General features: G+C 43.2%; 1 long non-coding RNA gene across 1 annotated transcript; it reads left to right on the plus strand.

Annotated features, from left to right (window-relative positions):
- Nucleotides 1–19: 19 nt before the first annotated feature.
- Nucleotides 20–17058, plus strand: LOC139355450 (uncharacterized). Its single transcript, XR_011606110.1, has 3 exons — nt 20–2211; nt 12131–12199; nt 14793–17058. It is a non-coding gene; the product is annotated as an uncharacterized lncRNA (long non-coding RNA).
- The last annotated feature ends 7132 nt before the right edge of the window (nt 17059–24190 follow it).

A 24190-nucleotide genomic window follows, 5' to 3' on the forward strand; every position in this document is an offset into this window, starting at 1 on the left:
TGTCACGTAGGTTGTTGTGTTAATGTTGGCGGTCTCAGATGTCCCAGGTTCCGGGGTCGGAGTCCTTTCTGTTCTTACCTACTGGATTCCCTTGATTCAAGGTCTAGGGAGTTCCTGCCCTACACTGGCCCTCGCGAAAATATTTGTCTTTGAGGACGTCTGGGGCTGCGACCGCGGAATAGAAAAAAATAGTAGGTGAGCTGCAGCCAAAAAGGGGCAACTAGAAAGGTTTTGTACTTGCTTCTGTAGAAGGGGAATTTCTCTTTTGTGCTAATGATGTGGAAAGAAAAAACAAAAAGACCGTAAAATAGCGATGCCCTAAACATAATGGAGAAAAGCGGGAGAAACCAAGCTTTAGGACTGAAAGGGGTGGTGCCAGTCTCGTTTCCAAGGTTACTGCTTTCGCGAACCGAAAGAATTTCAGAATGTGGCGAGCTCCAGTTTTTAAACGCACCGCTGCTTTTGCCTCAGCTGGGCTTCCACACAGAAAGTCCAGAAGCTGCCTTCGATGAATCGTAACTAATGCACTGTTACTGACAGCGAACACATTCTGGGTTAGAAATAATAGCTCTAACAAATTGTTTTGCGCACCTAGTCTCATCTTCTCAACAACGCAGTTTTACAGTTGAAGAATCCAAGACACAAAGATGTTTGGGAACTTTCTCATATCTGGTTTTAAATAGGCGTGAATCCAGATCATTGGGCTCTAAACACCATTGCTGTCTGCATATAGCAGGCTGTTTATATGTTAAGTGTGAATTTCAGTAACGCAAAAAAAAAAAAAAAAAGCCCCCGCTTCTTTTGTTTTTTCTGTATAATTCTTTTGTCCGTGCATAGAAAAATAAAAAGTTACTGGCTCTAACCTGTTTAAGGAGAAGATGAGGTTGCCTTATTTTTCAGACCTCAGGTTGAAGAACTTCCATGAGTATATAACCTCAAGAACGGAAAAACCTTGGTATTTTTATTCAAATCAGAGAGAGAGATGATTTTGAGGCAGGAAGACTTGTCATCTTTGAATAATTATTCTGTGCTTCCTATCCTCAAAAATTAATTCCCTAAGTCCCGTAGTAGCGTAGAAGAATTATTGCACCTTCAAAGAACAATACTCTCTCAGATGCAGTACAGAAAAACAATACCAAAATTATTAATACTTGGTTCACACCAGACATGAGCTCTGGCTTCATAAGATCTAAGAAATCCCCTCGACTCTCAGATGACAAGCAGACTTTGGCAAAAGGAAGCAAAGCAAAAATGGGAAATCATTAACTATAATGAGCCTTCCCATCTCTGCTTTCCTCACCTCATATTGGCCTTGCTCTGCTCAACCAGCAATCGAAAATTATTCTAGGCCAGGCGCGCGGTGGCTCATGCCTGTAGCCCCAGCTACTCGGGAGGCTGAGGCAGGAGAATCACTTGAATCGGTGAGGCAGAGGTTGCAGTGAGCCGAGATCGTGCCATTGCACCCCGTCTTGGGCAACAGAGTAAGAAGACTCCGTCTGAAAAGAAAGAAAATTGTTCTATAAAGTAATGTTAACTACTTGATATTTACTGTTCCCACGAGTGTTTTCATTTTTACATAGGCAAATCTAAAAGTATAAATATTGTACAAAACACACATTTTCTCAATAGATGTTTAGTAGAACTATTGGGAACTATTATTCCATTTTACAGATACAGAGGTAACTTGCCGAAAGTCTTTTATGTAGTAAATGGCAGAGATGACCAGTCCTCTTTCCACTCTTCCCTAGAGGATTTTTTTTTCCATTTTGATGGTTGTCTCATCAAGGTGTTCCTCCTAGTGAATACAATCCAGATATTAAGACAGTGTTTAAGTGCCCTCCCATAGGTAGTTCTGAGTTAGGCATTAAACAAATTAAGGTAAAAGTCAATTCCTTAAACCAGGTAATGGAAGTTAACATCAACAGTGATGTCCTGTTGATAGTATGTATTGGTGATACAATATGATGATTGTAGCACTCTGTGTGGTCTTCTTCACAAAGACTCATAACCCTGGTCTACTCATGAGAAAAACGTCAGACAAATCTCAGTTGAAGGACATTCTGAAAAATACTTGACCAGTATTCCTCGAACTTGTCAAGGTCATCAAAAACAAGGAAAATTGGAAAATCTTTCATGGCCAAAAGAAGCTTAAGGAGACTTGATGATTAAATGTATCCTGGATGGGATCCTGGAACATGAAAAGGACATTAGGTAAAAACTAAGGAAATCTGAATAAAGTATGCATGTTAGTTAATAATAATATATCAGTACTGGTTCATTAATTGTGACAAATGCACCATACTAACGTAGGGGAAACTGGGTGTGGGATATATGGGAACTCTACTATTTTCACAATTTTTCTGTAGATCTAAAGCTTCTAAAACTTATTTTTTAAAAATCCATTCCTGTGTTTTAGGATATGTTATCAAGTATAGACATAAATATCATATAACTGTAAAGGCAGTGTAATCATAGATAAATAATGTTTCTTGTGGGTTTTCTTGTTTTATTTTGTTTTTTAAAAGATGGGGTCTTGCTCTGTCACCAGTCTGGAGTGCAGTGGCTCAATCTCAGATCTCAGCTCACTGCAGTCTTGACCTCCCCAGTTCAAATGATCCTTCTGCCTCAGTCCCCTAAGTAGCTAGCACTACAGGTGCACACCACCACGCCCAGCTAATTTTTGTATTTTTTTGTTCAGACAGGGTTTTGCCATGTTGCCTGGGCTGATTTTGAACTCCTGAGTTCAGGTGATCCTCCTGCCTGGGCCTCCCAAAGTGCTGGGATTAAGGCATAAGCCACCATGCCCAGCCAATCATAGACAAATAATGGGGTTTTTTTTTTCTTTTTTTTTTTTTTTTTTTTTTTTTTTTGAGACGGAGTCTCGCTCTGTCGCCCAGGCTGGAGTGCAGTGGCCGGATCTCAGCTCACTGCAAGCTCCGCCTCCCGGGTTTACGCCATTCTCCTGCCTCAGCCTCCCGAGTAGCTGGGACTACAGGCGCCCGCCACCTCGCCCGGCTAGTTTTTTGTATTTTTTTAGTAGAGACGGGGTTTCACCGGGTTAGCCAGGATGGTCTCGATCTCCTGACCTCGTGATCCGCCCGTCTCAGCCTCCCAAAGTGCTGGGATTACAGGCTTGAGCCACCGCGCCCGGCCTTTTTTTTTCTTTCTTTCTTTCTTTTTTTTTTTTTTTTGGTGAGACGGAGTCTCACTCTCACCCAGGCTGGAGTACAGTGGCATGATCTCATCTCACTGCAACCTCCGCCTCCTGGGTTCAAGCAATTTTCCTGCCTCAGACTCCCAAGTAGCTGGGATTACAGGCGCATGCCACCATGCCCGGCTAATTTTTTGTATTTTTTGTTTTGTTTTGTTTTTTGAGACGGAGTCTCGCTCGTCGCCCAGGCTGGAGTGCAGTGGCATGATCTTGGCTCACTGCAAGCCCCGCCTCCCGGGTTCACGCCATTCTCCTGTCTCAGCCTCCCGAGTAGCTGGGACTACATACAGGGGACCACCACCACGCCTGGCTAATTTTTTGTATTTTTAGTAGAGATGGGGTTTCACCATGTTGGCCAGGATGGTCTCAATCTCTTGACCTCGTGATCTGCCCGCCTCAGCCTCCCAAAGTGCTAAGCCACCCCACCTGGCCATAATTTTTTTTTCTTAAGCTAGTTTAAGTTAGGTTTTTTTCATTAGCAATAGAAGGAATCTTGCCTACCTATCTATGTATTTCTAATTTCTATGAGCTGCCACCTTCTCTAACCTAGTCCTACCAAATGTCCTAAATATTGAGGAATAAACTATAAAATAATCTATTTTTCTGCCCAATTCCAGCATGCCAAACTTTTTATGGATCAAAATATACTGAAGATAATATATGTGAAATTGTGTTGTGGGCTTAAGAAAAGGGGTCAGAAAGATTATGTAGGAGAAGTGAATGACATAATTTTTGCCTTTATTTATTTATTTATTTATTTTTGAGACAAGTCTCGCTCTGTCGCCAGGCTGGAGTGCAGTGGTGTAGTCTCGGCTCACTGCACCCTCCACCTCCTGGGCTCAAGTGATTCTCCTGCTTCAGCCTCCTGAGTAGCTGGGACTACAGGCGCGTGCCCCCACGCCCAGCTAATTTTTGTATTTTTAGTAGATACGGGGATTCACCATGTTGGCCAGGATGGTCTCAATCTCTTGACCTTGTGATCCGCCCTCAGCGTCCCAAAGTGCTGGGATTACAGGCGTGAGCCACCTTGCCCGGCCGATTTTTGCCTTTAAAGATGACTTGATCCAAACACAAAATTCCTGCACCTGCTACCCTATAACAGATGCTTACCCCCCAACGAAATATTTATAATTATTTAATGTATTTATTCATGAGACAGGGTCTCACTCTGTCACCCAGGCTTGAGTGTACTGGTGTGATCACAGCTCACCACAACCTCCACCTCCCAGCCTCAAATGATCCTTCCACCTCATCCACCTGAGTAGCTGGGACGCCTGCCCCGCCTCCCCACCAATTAAACCTTAAAACATTGTATGTTGGCTGGGCGCGGGGGTTCACACCTGTAATCCCAGCACTTTGGGAGGCCAAGGCAGGTGGATCACGAGGTCAGGAGTTTGAGACCAGCCAGGTCAGCATGGTGAAACCCCGTCTCTACTAAAAATAGAAAAATCAGCTGGGCATGGTGGCAGGCGCGTGTTATCCCAGCTACTCAGGAGGCTGAGGCAAGAGAATCGCTTGAACCCAGGAGGCAGAGGTTTCAGTGAGCCGAGATAGTGCCACTGCACGCCAACCTGGGTGACAGAGCAAGACTCCGTCTCAGAAACAAACAATGCGTGGATTGGTGCATTTTAAAAAAGATTAGAAAAATATATCTGGACTTATTGATAAAGCAAACTGTAGTCAATTTATATTTCAGCCACAGGCACAGGAAGGGAGTATGATGTCATGCATGAGTAGTGGATGCTGTGGTGTGCCACCCAGATCCCTCTTCAGGAATGAGTGACATATTCCCCCAGCTGCTGGGAGTGCTGTCAGCAGACACCTCTCAGTGATCAGCCAGCCACCTTCAGAATTGCCTCAACTAAAGAGGGCTGTCTCATAAAGGGAATACCCCAGTCCCCCATCCAGTACTGGTCAACAGAACACACGTGTTATTTCCCTATGACAAATCCATTTCCTATAGTTGTGTAGCATGAGGCAATATACTGTAAGGGTAAGGTGGGCTCTGGAGTAAGAATTCATGGGCTGAAAGTCATCTCTTCACTCTTACTAATTTTGTAACATCGGGCAAGGTACTTAACCTTAGTTTTCTCATTTCCAAAATGGCAAATCAGTTAGGATTAAGTTTGGTGCCATGTAACAGGAAAATAAATAAACAAAATAGGATTTTCTTCTGTCACACATAAATCCAGAAGCAGGCCATTCAGGACTGACACGGCAGGCTCCTTTGAGTTCACGGCTTAGTCATCCCTACAGTGTTGCCCTCATGTTCACTTCCAGCCATGACATTCTTGATGCAGGAAGCGGAAAGGGCCAGTCATGGTGTCTCATGCTTGGAATCCCAGCACTTTGGGAGGCTGAGGTAGGAGGATTGCTTGAGCTCAGGAGTTTGAGACCAGCCTGGGCAACATAGTAAGACCTGTCTCTACAAAGAAAAAATTAAAAGTAGGGATGGTAGTACACACCTATAGTTCAAGTTGTTTGGGAGACTGAAGCAGGAGGACTGCCCAGCCTGGGCTACAGAGCAAGATGCTGTCTCAAAAAACAAAAAGGGCCAGGCACAGTGGCTCACGCCTGTAATTCCAGCACTTTGGGAGGCCGAGGCAGGCGGATCACAAGGTCAAGAGATGGAGACAATCCTGGCCAGCATGGTGAAACCCTGTCTGTACTAAAAATACAAAAATTGGCTGGGCATAGTGGCACACACCTGTAGTCCCAGCTACTCAGGAGACTGAGGCAGGAGAATCTCTTGAACCCAGGAGGCGGAGGTTACAGTGAACCAAGATTGAGCCATTGCACTCCAGCCTGGTGACAGAGCGAGACTGTCTCAAAAAAAAAAAAAAAGGAGGAAGGGTATACCCTCCCCCAACTTTTAAGAAGACTTCTCCAAATACACATTTCTACTCATCTTTCATTGACCTGAATTTAGTCACAGAGTTATCTTAGACATTAAGGAGGCAAGGAAATACAGTGCTACAGCAGAGCAGCAGTGTACCCAGTTGAAAATTCAGATCTTTAGTAAAAGAAAAGAGAAGAAAAGGTACAAGGAGACAACCCAAAACCAAAAAACAACTCTGAAATCTATGAGGATAATAATAAATCCCTTCTCATATGGTGGTTGTATTAATTAAGTTAATAAGTGTACAGTGTTTAGAACTGGCACTTATCAAATATTCAGTAAATGTTGCTACCATTACAGCAGTGGTTCTCAATTTGTAGGACATAAATGTTCAGTATATGTTCACTAACTTTTGTCCATGTACAGAAAAATTAATGTCTACAAAATATCATTACTTTTTTAAAGAGTTTGAAATTGTGTTGAATAAATTTTTACTTAAAATTGAGCTGGTTATGGTGGCTCATGCCTGTGATAGCAGCACTTTGGAGCACCAAGGCAGGAGGATTACTTGAGGCCAGGAGTTCAAGACTGGTCTGGGCAACATAGCAAGACCCGCATCTCTGCCAACAGATTTTTAAAATTAGCCAGGTAGGGTAGCACATGCCTGTAGTCCCAGCTACTTGGGAGGCTGAGGCTGGTGGATCTCTTGAGTCGAAGAGTTCAAGGCTGCAGTAAGCCATGACCACACTACTGCACTCCAGCTTGGTTAACAGGGCAAGATCCTGTCTCAAAATAAATAAGTAGCAGGGCAAAGTGGCTCATGCCTGTAATCTCAACACTTTTGGAAGCCAAGGTGGGAGGAGCACTTAAGGCAGGGAATTGGAGACCAGTCTAAGCAATATAGCAAGATCCCGTCTCTACAAAACAATTAAAAGATTAGCTGAGTGTGGTGGTGTGTGCCTGTACTCCCAGTTACTTGGAGGCTGAGTTGGGAGGATCCCTTGAGCCCAGGAGTTTGAGGCTGCAGTGAGCCGTGATCAAGCCACTGCACTTTAGCTTAAGAGACAGAGCAAGACCCTGTCTCTAAGAAAAAACTAAGTAAAATTACTAGTGAATCCGCTTTAACCTTTTTCATTATGTATTTTTAAGATCAGTAGATACTGGCCAGGCGCAGTGGCTCATGCCTGTAATCCCAGCACTTTGGGAGGCTGAGGCAGGTGGACCACCTGAGGTCAGGAGTTCGAGACCAGCCTGGTCAACGTGGTGAAACCCCATCTCTACTAAAAATACAAAACTTAGCCGGGCGTGGTAGTGAGCACCTTTAATCCCAGCTACTCGGGAGGCTGAGGCAGGAGAATTGCTTGAACATGGGAGGCAGAGGTTGCAGTAAACTGAGATTGCACCATCGCACTCCAGCCTGGGCAACAAGAGCAAAACTTCATCTCAAAAAAAAAAAAGTCAATAGATACTAAATTTACAGTTACTATCACATGATAATCTGTACAGTTTTTGACATTAAAAAAGAAGTTTGAGCTGGGCGCGGTGGCTCATGCCTGTAATCCCAGCACTTTGGGAGGCCGAGGCAGGCGGATCATGAGGTCAAGAGATCAAGATCATCCTGGCTAACGTGGTGAAACCCCGTCTCTACTCAAAATAGAAAAAATTAGCTGGGCATGGTAGCGCATGCCTGTAGTCCCAGCTACTCAGGAGGCTGAGGCAGGAGAATTGCTTGAACCAGGGAGGCGGAGGTTGCAGTGAGCAGAGATCATGCCACTGCACTCTGGCCCAGGGACAGAGTGAGACTCCGTCTCAAAAAAAAAAAAAAGTGTGTAGAATCAAAAGATTAAGCCCAGAGCATTGTCACTGCCTGTAGTCCCAGCTACTTGGGAGCCTGAGGCAGAAGGATGGCTGGAGCCCAGGGGTTGAACACTGCAGTGCTCTATGATCCTGACTGTGATTAGCCACTGCACTCCAGCCTGGACAACATAGTGACACTCATCTCTAAAAAAATAAAATGTTGGAGACCGGGTGCGGTGACTCACGCCTGTAATCCCAGCACTTTGGGAGGCCGAGGCGGGCGGATCACCTGAGGTCGGGAATTCGAGACCAGCCTGACCAACATGGTGAAACCGCGTTTCTACTAAAAATACAAAATTAGCGGCTGGGCGCGGTGGCTCATGCCTGTAAGCCCGGCACTTTGGGAGGCCTGACTAACACGGGAAAACCCCATCTGTACAAAAAATATTTTAAAAATTAGCCGGGCGTATTGGTGGGCGCCTGTAGTCCCAGCTACTGGGGAGGCTGAGGCAGGAGAATGGCGTGAACCCGGGAGGCGAAGCTTGCAGTGAGCCGAAATCGCGCCACTGCACTCCAGCCTGGGCGACAGAGCAAGACTCCCGTCTTGGGGGGAAAAAAAATTAGCCGGGCATGGTGGCGCATGCCTGTAATCCCAGCTACTTGGGAGGCCGAAGCAGGAGAATCGCTTGAACCTGGGAGCGGAGGTTGCGGTGAGCCGAGATCGCGCCATTGCACTCCAGCCTGGATAACAAGAGCGAAATTCTGTCTTTAAAAAAAAAAAAAAAAAAAGGTGGTTCTATAGGCCAGAGATTACCAACTTTTTTTTTTTTTTTTTTTTTTTTTTTTTTTTTTTGAAACGGAGCCTCACTCTGTCGCCCGGGCTGGAGTCCAGTGGCGCGATCTCGGCTGGGAGTAGCTGGGACTACAGGCGCCCACCACCACGCCCGGCTAATTTTTTCGTATTTTTGGTAGAGATGGGGCTTCACCGTGTTAGGTAGGATGGTCTCGATCTCCTGACCTCGTGATCCGCCCTCCTCGACCTTCAAAGTGCTGAGATTACAGGCGTTAGCCACTGGACCCGGCCAGGACCACATTTTTTGTAAGACTATAACCCCACGTCTACCAGCATCCATAATCTTATTTTTTCTTCCTATCACTTATGCCCTAGCTCTAGGATAATCCTGTTTCCCAGGATATATTATGTCTTTGGCCCTTTGGAATGCTTCTCTAACTTTCTTCTTTCACTGGCAGTTATTCAATAATTTATTTATTCTTAATAAAAATGATACAAATTTCTCATATAGGTACACAATTGAAACTATACTATTAATATAATATGAAGTTGTAACAGTAATTTTTTTGTTGGCTTTTTTTGGAACAGGGTCTCACTCTGTCACTCAGGCTGGACTGCAGTGGTGCAGTCATAGCTCACTTCAGCCTCCAACTTGTAGACTCAAGCAACCTCCTGCCTCAGCCTCCCAAGCTAATTTATAAACAATTTTTTTTTTTTTTTGTAAAGACAGGATCTCACTATATTGCCCAAGCTGGTCCTGAACTCCTGGCCATAAGCAATCCTCCTGTCTCAGCCTACGAAAGTGCTGGGATTACAGATGTGAACCACTGTGTCCAGCTGAGTAATGCTTTCCAGCGAAATTTTTAAAAATTTATCATCTTGGCATTGTTATTGGAAGCCTGCTTTGTTCAAGGATTTATATCACGGTGCATGCATTAAGTAATTAACAAATTAATTAATTACTCAAATATTTACTGTGTGCCTGCCGTGTGACAATCTATAGTGTTGTAGGTGAGAGGAAGTGCGGGTGATACAGCAGAAACAGAAAGGTCCTCCTGAAGCTTCCGGTCTCTTCCTCCTTTACCAGTGCCCAACCAGGGGAACACTGTATTCAGTTTCCTCCTTGAAAACATTTTCCAACACCTCTCATGCCCTGCTGCTCGCAACTGATAGAAGTGACCACTATCTTACTGTGCCTGCATGATGTCCTCTAGTTTTCTATTGTAGCAGTTTATTTTGCTGACTCTACAGTAAACTTTTGGTAATTTATTTTTTTATTTTTATTTTTATTTTTTTTTTAGATGGAGTCATGCTCTGTCACCCAGGCTGGAGTGCAGTGGCACAATCTCGGCTCACTGCAACTTCCGCCTCCCGGGTTCAAGCAATTCTCTTGCCTCAGCCTCCTGAGTAGCTGGGACTACAGGCACGCACCACCATGCCCAACTAATTGTTTGTATTTTTAATAGAGAAGGGGTTTCACCATGTTGACCATGATGGTCTCGATCTCCTGACCTCGTGATCCACCCGCCTTGGCCTCCCACAGTGCTGTGATTACAGGCGTGAGCCACCGCGCCCAGCCAGTAGATGTTTTTCTACAGGACTGCATTATAAGATAGTATGAGGTAGGCTGTGATTTTGTTTTGACACCACACCATTAGGGTTTTTTTCCCCCTTCTCCAGTGTCTGCTCACTTCTTTCTTTTCCATTTATCTGAAACTTTTTTTATGAGACAGTGTCTCACTTTGTCACCCAGGCTGGAGATCAGTGACACAATCATGACTCACGGCAGCCTCGATCTCCCTAGCTCAAGCAATATTCCTGCTTCAGCCTCCCAAGTAGGTGGGGACTACAGATGCACACAACCACAACCGGCTAATTTTTAAATTTTTTGTAGAGATGATATCTTTCTATGTTGCCCAGGCTGGCCTCAAACTCCTGGGCTCAAGCAGTCCTCCCTCCTCGGCCTCCCAAAGCGTTGGGATTTACAGGTGTGAGCCATCATGCCCAGCCTAAAACATTTTTAAAATACTCTCTTATTAATTTCTTTCTTTTTTTCTATATATCCTTGAATTATGGAATTTTAGAACAGGAAGGGAGTTTAGAGATTACCTAGTCTAAAACTCCCATTTAATAGATGAAGATAAAAATCCAGAGAAGTATTGTGATTTAAAATTATTCTATTTGGCCGGGCGCGGTGGCTCACGCCTGTAATCCCAGCACTTTGGGAGGCTGAGGCAGGTGGATCATGAGGTCAAGAGATCGAGACCATCCTGGCCAACATGGTGAAACCCTGTCTCTACTAAAAATACAAAAATTAGCTGGGCATAGTGGTACACGCCTGTAGTCCCAGCTACTTAGGAGCCTGAGGCAGGAGAATCGCTTGAACCCAGGAGACAAAGGTCGGCTGAGATTGTGCCACTGCAGTCCAGCCTGGTGACAGAGCAAGACTCGGTCTCAAAAAAAAAAAAAAAAAAATTCTATTCTACCAAAGACAGACATAGGACGAGAATACAAGCTTTCTTCAAGATCCAGCATAAATCCTCCCCCACTGACAGTTTCTTCCAAATTCCAGTTCAGCTCACTTATTTTTCATCTGAATTTTGCATTTGTTGTCTACATCATTGCATATATTACCTACATTTATTGTCTGCATCATTTTGGCAATAATCATAGAGTATAATACTGCCTTGCATTGTTACTCAAGTCTTTCACATTGGTTTGACTTGACTCTCCAGTTAGCTGTAAACTCCAGAAAGTATGGATTTGTCACTTTTATTTACTCTGTTAGCAGTTAGCAATATTAAGCAGATATATATTGAGTGAATTAATGGGCACATAGTAGGGATTCAAATATTTTTTGACTGATTAGTCATCACTTCTCACCTATCTTTTCAAAATATAGTGGTTCTTGTTCCTTAACATTTGCTTCTATTTCCACTGTAATTTCTAAAAACCACACTTAGATTCTTGGCAAGCAATGAAAAGATGGTCATGCCTCTGCACAGTCTGCTGCAATGTATTTTTTCTACACTTGGCAGAAAACCCAAGGTTTCTGCCCTATTTTTTGTTCTCTGCACTGCAGTTCATCTAATCTTCTAGCTCATGGTGGCTTTCTCTGCTAGACATTGTTCTGAAGAGTGACCCAATTAAATATGGCCCCATTTGATGCAGTGGGACTTTATGTGGGACTAGTTTCATATGATCACCTTGTAATTTTCCAAACCTTTATTTATGTACTTTTTTTTTTTTCCATTCCTCAATACCTGCTGCAGATGCTAGTGTGGCATCACAATAAATCCTCCTGTGCTGACTTTCAGGCAGAAGACACAGCTGTGAGCAGAGCTGGTCATGTGTCATCTACTGCTCTTTAAGCAGATCCTCAGGTGTATCCATTGTCTGAGCTTTAAGTAGAAGCTAAAAGCTTTTTTTTAACCTATATAGTTTGTCACTGAATCTGTTAGTTTCAGCATGTTGTTTGTGTTGTTTTCAGCAGTGCAATTCCTGGTATCTATCAAGTGAACACCATGATGGATTGAACCCACTTCGTGCTCCTGTTCAGGTGCCTATGTTTTGATTTGCCAGTATCCCAGAGAAGCAGCCCATTGCATCCAATGCCAGAACAGAAGCCAGGGATTGCAAAAGACCATATTTTTTTTTGTAGTAGGGCGATGTAGTAACTTTGAAATACTGATCCTTATTAACATATTGGTGTGCACAATGCTTGCTTTTGGCATTTGAGCATTGATGGGATTATTTTAAATCCATATTAAAAATTACTCCAAAGCAGGCAGACTGCTGGAACCCAGAAGACTAGCCTGAGCAACACAGTAAAACCCATCTCTACAAAAATTAGCTGGACGTGGTGACCCATGCCTATGGTCCCAGCTACTTGGGAGGTTGAGGTGGGAGGATCATTTGAACAAGAGGATGAGGCTCATTTGAGCAAGAGGATGAGGCTGCAGTGAGCCATGATCACACCACTGTACTCCAGCTTTGGCAATGGGAGTGAGATCATGTCTCAAAAAATGAAAATAAAACAAATTACTGATATTTAACTGGGCACAGTGTTCATGCCCGTAATCCCAACATTTTGGGAGGTTGAGGCAGGAGGACTACTTGAGGCCAGGAGTTCAAGACTAGCCTGGGCAACACAGTGAGACCCCGTCTCTATTAAAAAAAATTTCTTTGGCCGGGCATGGTGGCTCACACCTGTAATCCCAGCACTTTGGGAGTCCGAGGCAGGCGGATCATGAGGTCAGGAAATCAAGACCATTCTGGCCAACATGGTGAAACCCCATCTCTACTAAAATACAAAAAATTAGCCGGGTGTGGTGGTGCGTGCCTGTAATCCCAGCTACTTGGGAGGCTGAGGCAGGGGAATCTCTTGAACTGGGAGGCAGAAGTTGCAGTGAGCTGAGATTGCACCACTGCACTTCAGCCTGGCAACAGAGCAAGACTCCATCTAAAAACAAACAAACAAAACCCAAAAACAAACAAAAACAAACAAAAACTTTGGGAGGCCAAGGCGAGTGGATCACCTAAGGTCAGGAGTTCAAGACCACCCTGACCAACATGGTGAAACCCCATCTCAAAATGCAAAAAAAAATTAGCTGGGCGTGGTGGCGGGCGCCTGCAATCCCAGCTACTCAGGCAGCTGAGGCAGGAGAATTGCTTGAACCCAGGAGGTGGAGGTTGCAGTGAGCTGAGATCACACTGTTGCACTCCAGCCTGGGCAACAAGCAAAAAACTCTGTCTCAAAAAAAAAAAAAAAAAAAAAAAAAAATTACCATTCTAGCATAGAGCTTTCCAGAATTATTTCTTTTTCCTTTTTCCTTTTTTTTTTTTTTTTTGATAGAGTCTTGCTTTGTTGCCCAGGCTGGAGTTCAGTGGCTCAATCACAACTCACCGTAACTTCGGACTCCTGGGCTCAAGCCATCCTCAGTCTCCCAAGTAGCTGAGATTACAGGTGCATGCCCCTATGACCAGGTAATTTTTATTTTTGTAGAGATGGAGGTCTCACTATATTACCAAGGCTGATCTTGAACTTCTGGTGTCAAGTGATCCTCCCTCCTCGGCCTCCCAAAGCACTAGGATTACAGGCATGAGCTACCACTCCCGGGCCCATAAATGCATTTTTTTTTTTTTTTTTTTTTTTGAGACGGAGTCTGGCTCTGTCACCCAGGCTGGAGTGCAGTGGCGCGATCTCGGCTCACTGCAAGCTCCGCCTCCCGGGTTTACGCCATTCTCCTGTCTCAGCCTCCTGAGTAGCTGGGACTACAGGCGCCCGCCACCTCGCCCGGCTAGTTTTTTGTATTTTTTAGTAGAGACGGGGTTTCACCGTGTTAGCCAGGATGGTCTCGATCTCCTGACCTCGTGATCCGCCCGTCTCGGCCTCCCAAAGTGCTGGGATTACAGGCTTGAGCCACCGCGCCCGGCCCATAAATGCATTTTTAATGCATATCAAAAGTACTATGTGTATTGTTTTGTGACCTGCTTTTTCACTTAACAATATCTTGCAGGCAACTTTCCATGTAATAAATTTATTACTACATATCCGTTTTTGGTTAATGCATAGAACGATGTACTGTATACTTTTTTTAACGAATCTCCTATAGATGATCACTAAGTATTTTAGGTAGTTTCTTCTGGTCGCCCAGAACAAAGACCTCCCTCAAGACACTGTATTTTTATTTTATTATTATTGTTTTTAGACAGAGTCTCACTGTCACCCAGGCTGGAGTGCAGTGGCACAATCTTGGCTCACTGCAACCTCTACCTCCTGGGTTCAAATGATTCTCATGCTTCAGCCTCCCAAGTAGCTGAGATGCATGCTACCACACCCAGCTAATTTTTGTATTTTTAGTAGAGGCAGGGTTTCGCCATGTTGGCTAGGCTGGTTTCAAACTCCTGACTTCAGGTGATCCACCCACCTTGGCCTCCTAAAATGCTGGGATTATAGGCATAAGCCACCATGCCCGGCTGGCAAGATTCTTTAAAAATGTAAGAAAAACTCATTCAGATTTCCTCAAGGAACAGGAGGGTGCATTAAAGGATGTTTAGTCCATAAATCAAAACTGGAACCATAAGTCCATCTTTCAGGACAAAGCTCTATAAACCAACTATTCTTTATGACACTTCTTTTTCTTTTCCAGACTCAGTCTTGCTCTGTTGTCCAGGCTGGAATGCAGTGGTGTGATCTCAGCTCACTGCAACCTCCACCTCCCGGGTTCAAGCCATTTTCCTGCCTCAGCCTCCCCAGTAGCTGGGATTACAGGTACCTGCCACCACGCCCAGCTAAGTTTTGTATTTTTAGTAGAGATAGGGTTTCACCATGTTGGTCAAACTGGTCATGAACTCCTGACTTCAGGTGATCTGCCTGCCTCAGCCTCCCAAAGTTCTGGGATTATAGGCATGAGCCACTGTGCCCGGCCTCTTTCTGACACTTCTGTCTCTCCTCTTTTCTTCACGTCTCCCTAATTTTTTCTTCTTCTTCAGAGTTTTTGCTTCCTCTCAACTTCCACTTGTACAGAGCTTTGACTTGGCTTGCTCTAGCCTCTTATATTTGACATTCTTTTGGTTTCCGTCCCATATTCTCAGTCAGTAGAACTTCAGATATTTTTATCCTATACCCAGAGGATGATCTTCTACACTCCATTTGAGATCCCCTGGTGTAGAAGTGAAATAAGTAGCAAGAAATGGAGGTGAAGACATAAGTGGGGGCCAGATCATAGAAAGCTCATATTAAAGAGTCTGGATTTTTACCCAAGAGGAAGAGAAAACCACTAAAAGGTTTTAGAAATATTTATGATTTAGAAAGACTTTTCTGGCTAAGTGTGATTGTGCCTGCAAGTCTGTAGATGGCAGGAAGGCTACTTGAGAGACTATTGCAACAATTCAGATGAGAAGCACTAGAGTCCAGGAAACATCCCAGAAACAGTTTTTAACTTGGACAATTCTATCAGTGCTGGGGGCATTCCCTGAAACAGGAACTCTGGAGAAAGGATGAGCTTACAAGTCGTTTCTATAAGGCAGAAGATTTTCCAGTTGAAAGAAAAATTACACATTACTTCACTAAGTCCTTGAACATCTTCATCTGATAACCTCAGACCTTTTCTACTGTCAAATTCTATTCAAGAGCTCTTTGGGGTTGTGGTTGTCTTAAGTCTTAAACCATGGAACTAATTTTTACTCCTCTAGCTTTATCCTTTGTCATCATGAAATACATTTTCTTGACTGAATAACATGTCATGCCTTTTACCTCCTCCTGCCAATGTGTGACAGCTATGTAAGAAAAAAATACTAAAAAATTTTTTTGATAATCCATTCTCAAAGTGTGATCTTTCCCTGTGTTCCCCCCACCACCCCACTTTTTGTTCATTCTCTTTCTCCTCCTCTTCTTCCTTCTGGGAAGTGGTTTTGAAGGAACAGTCATCTGTCTAGACTGTTTTTTATTTCTAGAAAATATTAGGTGGATGACTGATGCTTCAGAAAGACAGGTTCTACAGAAAAAGGAAGCAAGATTGCTGGTGTTTAGTCAACTAGCTTTACAACAAGACACAAACAATTCCCTTGGTCTAGTAGTAGAACAGTAGGTATGGGCCTGGAAAGTTTCATTCATAATGCCTGTTGTTCCTCACATCTGGACCTGCCTTTTATTCCTCAAGACGAACTTATCCTAGCAAGACTGATGGCCAACTCTCCTGAGCATTCTCGAAGCTGAAGCAAGATACCTCTCTCCACTGTCTTTCCTCCTTTTCCTCTCCCACTTGAAGATAATTGTTGGGAAATTAAGTCTAGGAATTTACTACCTTGAAACATTACTTTTTAAAATATATGTCTTAGCTATAGTATTATTTATCTATAACTTTGGCTAAAGTAGTAAGACCTGATCCATCTCACCTAAATCTATTGAAATGTGTTCCCCCAAAACCCTATCAAAAGATTTACAACTTCTGTCTCTTACTTACGACTCCTTTAACTATTGTGTATATATCTTAGAGTTTTTCTAAATGGATACATGGAAACACCATTTCCCTGGAATAGAGGCTCATAAAAATGATGGTATAGGCCAGGTGCAGTGGCTTATGCCTGTAATCCCAACAGTTTGGGAGATCAAGGTAGGTGGATCACTGAGGCCAGGAGTTCAAGACCATTCTAGGCAATACAGAGAGACCCTGTCTCTACAAAAAAAGTTTATTTTTAGTTAGCTGGGCCTGGTGACACACGCCTATAGTTCTAGCTATTGGGGAGGCAGAGGCAGGAGGATTCCTTGAGCCCAGGAGTTTGAGGCTGCAGTGATCCATGATTTGCTGATGCACTCCAGCCTGGGCAACAGAGCGAGGACCTGACTCTAAAAAAAAATAATTAATTAATTTTACAAAATTTATGGTATAGGAAGTTGGGTCCATGAACAAACCATTTTGGGAAGCACTTCATTCTCTACTTTCCTCTTGAAGATTCATAAATTACATTAAGACATTAAAGACTCTGACAAGTTTTGTAAAAAATAAACCTATTAACTTTTTAAACAGCTTCACTGAGGTATAATTTTTTTTTTCTCTTTTTTTAGATGGAGTCTCACTCTGTTGCCCAGGCTGGAGTGCAGTGACGTGATCTTGGCTCACTGCAAGCTCCGGCTCCTGGATTCATGCCATTCTCCTGCCTCAGCCTCCCGAGTAGCTGGGACTACAGGTGCCTGCCACCACACCCAGCTAATTTTTTTGTATTTTTAGTAGAGACAGGATTTCACCGTGTTAGCCAGGATGGTCTTGATCTCCTGACCTTGTGATCCGCCCACCTTAGCCTCCCAAATTTCTGGGATTACATGTGTGAGCCACAGCACCCAGCCACTGAGGTATAAGTTACATACCATAATGTTCACCCATTTAAAGTGTATAATTCAATGATTTTTAGTATAGTTAGAGCTGTGCAACCATTACTACTATCTAATTCCAGATTGTTTCCATTATACTAAAAAGAAATCCATAGGCAGTCACTCTCCATTCTTCCTCCCCCTAGGTCTAGGCCTACTTTTTGACTCTATGGATTTACCAGTTCTGGGCATTTCATATAAATGGTATCATATTATATGTGGTCTTTTGTGATCGGATTATTTCACTTAGCATAATGTGTTTGAGCTTCATCCATGTTTTTAGCATGTATCAATACTTCATTACCCTTTTATTTGTTTTTTTTTTTTTTTTTTTTTTGAGACAAAGTCTTGCTCTGTCACCCAGGCTGGAGTGCAATAATGTGATCTTGGCTCACCGCAACCTCCACTTCTCGAGTTCAAGCAATTCTCCTGCCTCAGCCTCCTGAGTAGTTGGAATTACAGGCGCCTGCCACCACGCCAGGCTAATTTTTTTTTTTTTTTTTTTTGTATTTTTAGTAGAGATGGTGTTTCACTGTGTTCGCCAGGATGGTCTCAATCTCTTGATCTCATGATCCACCAGCCTCGGCCTCCCAAAATGCTGGAATTACAGACGTGAGCCACCACACTTGGCCAATGCGTGTCTTTTCAAAGAATGTATTACTCTCGACTTGTGCACAAGTCTTGGCCTTTATTTTCTAGCTCTGCAAAGTACTGTTGTTAACCCAGCACTTATATACATGCTTATCACTTTTATTATCCATTTTAATAATAGAGATCACAGAAAAGTGAAATACAATGCAAAACAAATCCCAGCCCAAATTTGCAAACACTAAACATGGGTAAGAGGCCAAGTGAGCTGCTAGTCTCTCATTCAACCTTATGTTCCTAGTGCAACAAGCAGCAGCAGTTCTGTATCACAGTGATGTTATAGAACCTGTAGCCAGTCTAGGCCCTGTGATTCATGTTCCCTACATATCTGATTGTATCTAGTTTGCAATGTAGAGGAAATGTCTATAAATGTAAGTTGCTATGGAAACATAGAGAAAGAAATACTTAATTCCTTCTTGGAGGTACCAGGGGGATTGAAGTTCAGGGAAGGTTTGTAGTTCAGGGAAGGTTGCCCATTTGATCTGAGTTTTGAGTAAGGAGAGAATGTTTGTAGGTATATAAGTGGGGACAGGCACATCAAGGTGAGGATACATCATGAAGAAACAGGAAACATTGCTGTGAAAGTTTAGAGAATGGAAATTAAACTGTCATGGCTGAAACAAGCTTTTTTGAAAGCCAATTTTCAAGTAAGTTTTAAAATAATGTAAATGTATATGTATTCTGTTGTGTAGAGCTAGTATATCTTATATCCTAAGAACAGGCGTTGTTGTTCCTCAATCACTTCTCAATGATTTATTTTGATAATTTTACTCACATTAATCTGCATTCATTTTCTTCCTATTAGCCATTTTTCTCTAAGAATTACTATAATTTACAAAAGGTACTGGCAGTCTTTGATAAAAATATCTGTGTACAGTCATTCGCGTGTTCTGGGAGCTGAAAACTGAGCTCTAAGCGAGATATCTAGATGTTGGCATGTCCTTCAAGGAACTCCATGAACCTGGGCAAGTTGTTCGACTTGTTTTGACCTCAACATTTTTCATGGGTAAAACAGATGATCTCTAAGATCCCTTCTACTATAATGATCCTTTCAGATGGTGAATTGTGAACTAAGCAGCCTAATGTCCTCTCTGGATAGGAGATTTGTCTTACATGCCTGGAACAACACAGAAATTAAAATATTTATGTCCTAAGAAAGGGTCTCTCAGGTAGAGACTCTTAGACAATGATGAGGCAAGGCAAATAACCTCGCACTTAAGTACATGATAAACTGCTGCCCGTGCTAATCTGTCATTAAAGTTTGGTTAAATTAGAATCAGAAATTTGTAGACATGAGCAGTGCTATTTTTTTGTTGTTGTTTTGAGGCAGGGTCTTGCTCTGTCACCCAGGCTGGAGTGCAGTGGTGCAATCACAGCTCACTGCAGCCTCAATCTCCTGGGCTCCAGTGATCCTCCCACCTCAGCCTCTGAAGTAGCTGGGACTAAAGGCGTGCATCGCCATGTGCAGTTAATGTTTTTAAAAAAAATTTTAGAGATAGGGTCTCGATATGTTGCCCAGGCTAGTCTTGAACTCTTGGCCTCAAGTGATACTCCTGCCTTGGCCTCCCAAAGTAGTGGGATTACAGGATTACAATTGTAGTGGGATTACCACAATTGGCCACTGTGCTTTTTTAAAAATTGTAGTAAAAGGCCAGGCACAGTGGCTCATGCCTGTAATCCCAGCACTTTGGGAGGCCAAGGTGGGCGGATCACTAGGTCAGGAGTTCAAGAGCAGCCTGGCCAACATGGTGAAATCCTGTCTTGACTACAAATACAAAAATTAGCTGGGCATGGTGGCATGCACCTGTAATCCCAGCTACTCGGGAGGCTGAGGCAGGAGAATCGCTTGAATCCAGGAGGCGGAGGCTGCAGTGAGCCAAGACTGTAACACTGCACCCTAGCCTGGGCGACAGCGAGACTCAGTCTCAAAAAAAAAAAAAAAAAAATTGTAGTAAAATACACAGAACACGAGTTTTACCATTTTTAGGTGTACAATTCAGTTGTATTATGTACATTCACAATATTGGGTAATCATCATCACTAACTATAAATGCTATACTTTTGTGTTTTGTTTTTCCTCCCTTAGTTTCCTTTAGATAATATTATTTTATTTTATTTTTTTATTTTTTTATTTTTATATATTTTTTGAGACAGAGTCTCGCTCTGTCGCCCAGGCTGGAGTGCAGTGGCCGGATCTCAGCTCACTGCAAGCTCCGCCTCCCGGGTTTACGCCATTCTCCTGCCTCAGCTTCCCGAGTAGCTGGGACTACAGGTGCCCGCCACCTTGCCCGGCTAGTTTTATGTATCTTTTAGTAGAGACGGGGTTTCACTGGGTTAGCCAGGATGGTCTCGATTTCCTGACCTTGTGATCCGCCCGTCTCGGCCTCCCAAAGTGCTGGGATTACAGGCTTGAGCCACCGCGCGCAGCCGATAATATTATTTTAAATAAGTCTTCTCCCTCATCTCAATGAAAAGAAAAGAAACATTTTTGGCTGGGTGCAGTGGCTCACGCCTGTAATCCCAGCATTTTTGGAGGCCGAGGAGGGCGGATCACGAGGTCAAGAGATCAAGACCATCCTGGCTAACATGGTGAAACCCCGTCTCCACTAAAAAATACAAAAAATTAGCCAGGCATGGTGGCAAGTGCCTGTAGTCCCAGCTACTCAGGAGGCTGAGGCAGGAGAATGGCGTGAACCCAGGAGGTGAAGCTTGCAGTTAGCCAAGATCGCACCACTGCACTCCAGCCTGGGCAACAGAGTGAGACTGCATCTCAAAAAAAAAAAAAAAAAAAAAGAAAAGAAACTTTTTCATATCACCATTACAGTGGTTCTTTTTCTTTTTCTTTCTTTCTTTCTTTCTTTTTTTTTTTTAAGAGGTAGGAGTCTCACTATGTTGTCCGGGCTGGATTCAAACTCCTGGACCTACGCAATCCTCCAACCGGAGCCTCCAGAGTAGCTGGACTATGGCATGTGCCACTGCATCAGGCTACAGTGGTTCTTAACTTGGAGATCCTTTTCCCCTTCAGGGGACATTTGGCAATGTCTGGATACTACTGATATCTAGTGGGTATAGGCTAGCAATGTTGCTAAACATCCTACAATGTACAAAACAGTTGCCCTCTTGCCCCCCGCCCAACAAAGAATTATCTAGCCCCAAATGTCATTAATGTTGCTTTTGTGAATCCTTCCTCTTTCAGAATCAATCTGGGGCTCTATGCCTCTCACTCTCAGCAATGGAGAGGCATGGTAGTAATAAGATTGGAAAAGTTCTGAAACCCAAGTAAACACAGCAAGACTCAGGCAGATAAAGAGAAGAAACCAAATAAGGATGAACTGTGAACATTAACTCCTTTTCTCCTAGTGATCCCCTCATTGTGTTGCTCTCTAATTCTATGTTAGTGGTCATTTTATAACTGTTCCTGTAGTATAATATTTATCAACAGCATGACCACAATGGTAAAAGGACAGGACCAAGATGCAAGAGGCTCAAACAGTGAAAGGCAGTGTTTAATTACTTCTTCCTTTGGAATGAGTTCTTTCTAAGAAGCAGTCTCCTCTTGAAATTTGACTTCTATTGTACCTTGATCATTGGCATCTGACCCTCAGTTTCCTGGATGTGCTAGTAATATGTCTGGTCCTGATTGTGACTTGTTTGCAATCTTTTTCCAAGAGGAATATTAGTTTGGTTAGTAGTCTCAGTGGAACTCCCTACCAGAAAAAAAAAAAAAAAGCAGTAATTCCTCTTACAAATTCACTCTTGGCTGGGTGTGGTGGCTCACGCCTGTAATCTCAGGACTTCGGGAGGCCAAGGCGGGAGGATTACTTGATCTCAGGAGACCAGCCTGGGCAACATGGCAAAATCCTGTCTCTACTAAAAATACAAAAATTAGCTGGGTGTGGTGGTGTATGACTGTGGTCCCAGCTACTTGGGAGGCAGAGGTGGAAGGATCACTTAAGCCCCGGGTGGAGTTTTTTGTTTGTTTTGGTAGTTTTTTTTTTTTTTTTTTTCATGCATGAGCCACCACACCTGGCCAATTAGACCAGTTTTTAAATTTCAAGACTTTGACTCCTCATTTTAAGACTATAAGTCATTTTGACCCAGACCTATATTAGAAATGAGCTGAATTGTCCTAAGACCTAAACATGGGGAAATGGCCAGGTTGTGAAGTTCCGTACTTAATGTTTCATGAAGTCTCAAATGATTGCTGCTAAGAGAGGATCCTAACTTTTGATCCAATGAGAAATAATTTGCTCATAGAATGAGGAGCAGAGGTAACAGAGTGGGGAGGTTCCCGGGATGCAGCCTGCCTTTCCTCCCTCCCCTCCCAACAAAAGAACAGAGGTAACTACACCGGCAGTTCCCAAATTGTGCTCCATGGGACAATAATGCCTAGAAAGTCAGCAAGTGTTAAGACAAAAATGGGGGGGTGGGGGAGGTTAAAACCAGGATGCAAACTAATTATTAGGTTCCCTAAGTGAAAATGTCAGTGCTCCAAGAAGTAGACCTTAATTAGAATGCTTTTTCAACATAGTTTCCTTATTTCTCACTCAAGGTAACATTCAGTAATTGCTGAGTATTTCCCACGCTGGCTTATCAGCCATCTGCTCCTGGTAATCTTGCTCCTAGAATTTTGTCAAAGTTCCAACCAGAATTAGAGATTGACCCTGCCCTTCTCAGTAAGACCCGACCTGATTTCTGCTCCCTGCTCCCCAGGTTATCTGCCTTCTTCTCGTTTAATCAAGAAGATTGATAGGCCGGGCGTGGTGGCTCACACCTGTAATCCCAGAATTTGGGGAGGCTGAGGCAGGCGAAGTACTTGAGCTCACGAGTGAGACCAGACTGGGCAATGTCTATTAAAAATACAAAAACTTAGCTGGGCGTGGTGGCAGGTGCCTGTAGTCTCACCTACTTGGGTGGCAGAGGTGGGAGGATTACTTGAACCGGGAGGCGGAGGTTGCAATGAGCCGAGATTGAGCTGCTGCTGCACTGCAGCCTGGGCAACAGAGCCAGACCCCGTCTCAAAAAAGTAACAAAAAACACAAGATTGATAGTGAAGACATCCAATTATAAATTATAACTTTTCCTTCTCATTTGGAGCACTAAAAGGTAAGCATCTTCTCGTCTCCACTAGAAATATTATAAAGTGGTAAGCATTTTTGTAATATGGTAGTGTATTTGATATGCTCTTTCCTTTCCTCTGATATAATTTATATGCTTTATTTTGTGGAAAAAGAACAACTTAAGGTTTACCTGATACATTATTTTCCCAGTGACTGCTTAGCTCTCCAAGTGATAGTTAATGATGTTCACATATTCACAGGCATATGGCCACAGTTTCACCCTGCTATTCAACACCTACAAAGTTAATAGGTTTCCTTATACATGAATATTCATGGCAGCATTATTCGTAATAGCCAAAAGGTGGAAACAAATTAAATGTTTTCTAACTGAATACTTAACAAAATGTGGCATATCTATATATTGGAATATTATTTGGCAATAAAGAATAATGCAGCCTGGATTTCATATTATTAAAGTCAATGTTGGCCAGGCACGGTAGCTCACGCCTGTAATCCCAGCACTTTGGGAGGCCAAGGAGGGCGGATCACAAGGTCAGGAGTTTGAGACCAGCCTGGCCAACATAGTGCAACCCTGTATCTACTAAAAAAAAAAAAATTTAGCCGGGCGTGGTGGCAGGCTCTTGTAATCCCAGCTACTCAAGAGGCTGAGGCAGGAGAGTCACTTGAACACAGGAAATAGAGGTTGCAGTTAGCCTAGCTCACACTACTGCACTCCAGCCTGGGTGACAGAGCAAGACTCCATCTCAAAAAATAAAAAGAAAAATAAGTCAATAAGGTTTTAAAAATTATTTTTTTGGAATGTAAACGCTTGGAAACTTAAAGTCCAGAAATGATAACAGTAATGGAAAAGCTCCAGAGTGTGAAGTTAAAGGGCCATGAGAAGGGTTCAGGCTTGTTATTGTTCATTTTGATCAACCAATCTGTTATTATTATTATTATTATTTGAGAT

The sequence above is a fragment of the Macaca nemestrina genome, chromosome 7, assembly GCF_043159975.1.
Source record: "Macaca nemestrina isolate mMacNem1 chromosome 7, mMacNem.hap1, whole genome shotgun sequence".
Taxonomy (NCBI): domain Eukaryota; kingdom Metazoa; phylum Chordata; class Mammalia; order Primates; family Cercopithecidae; genus Macaca; species Macaca nemestrina.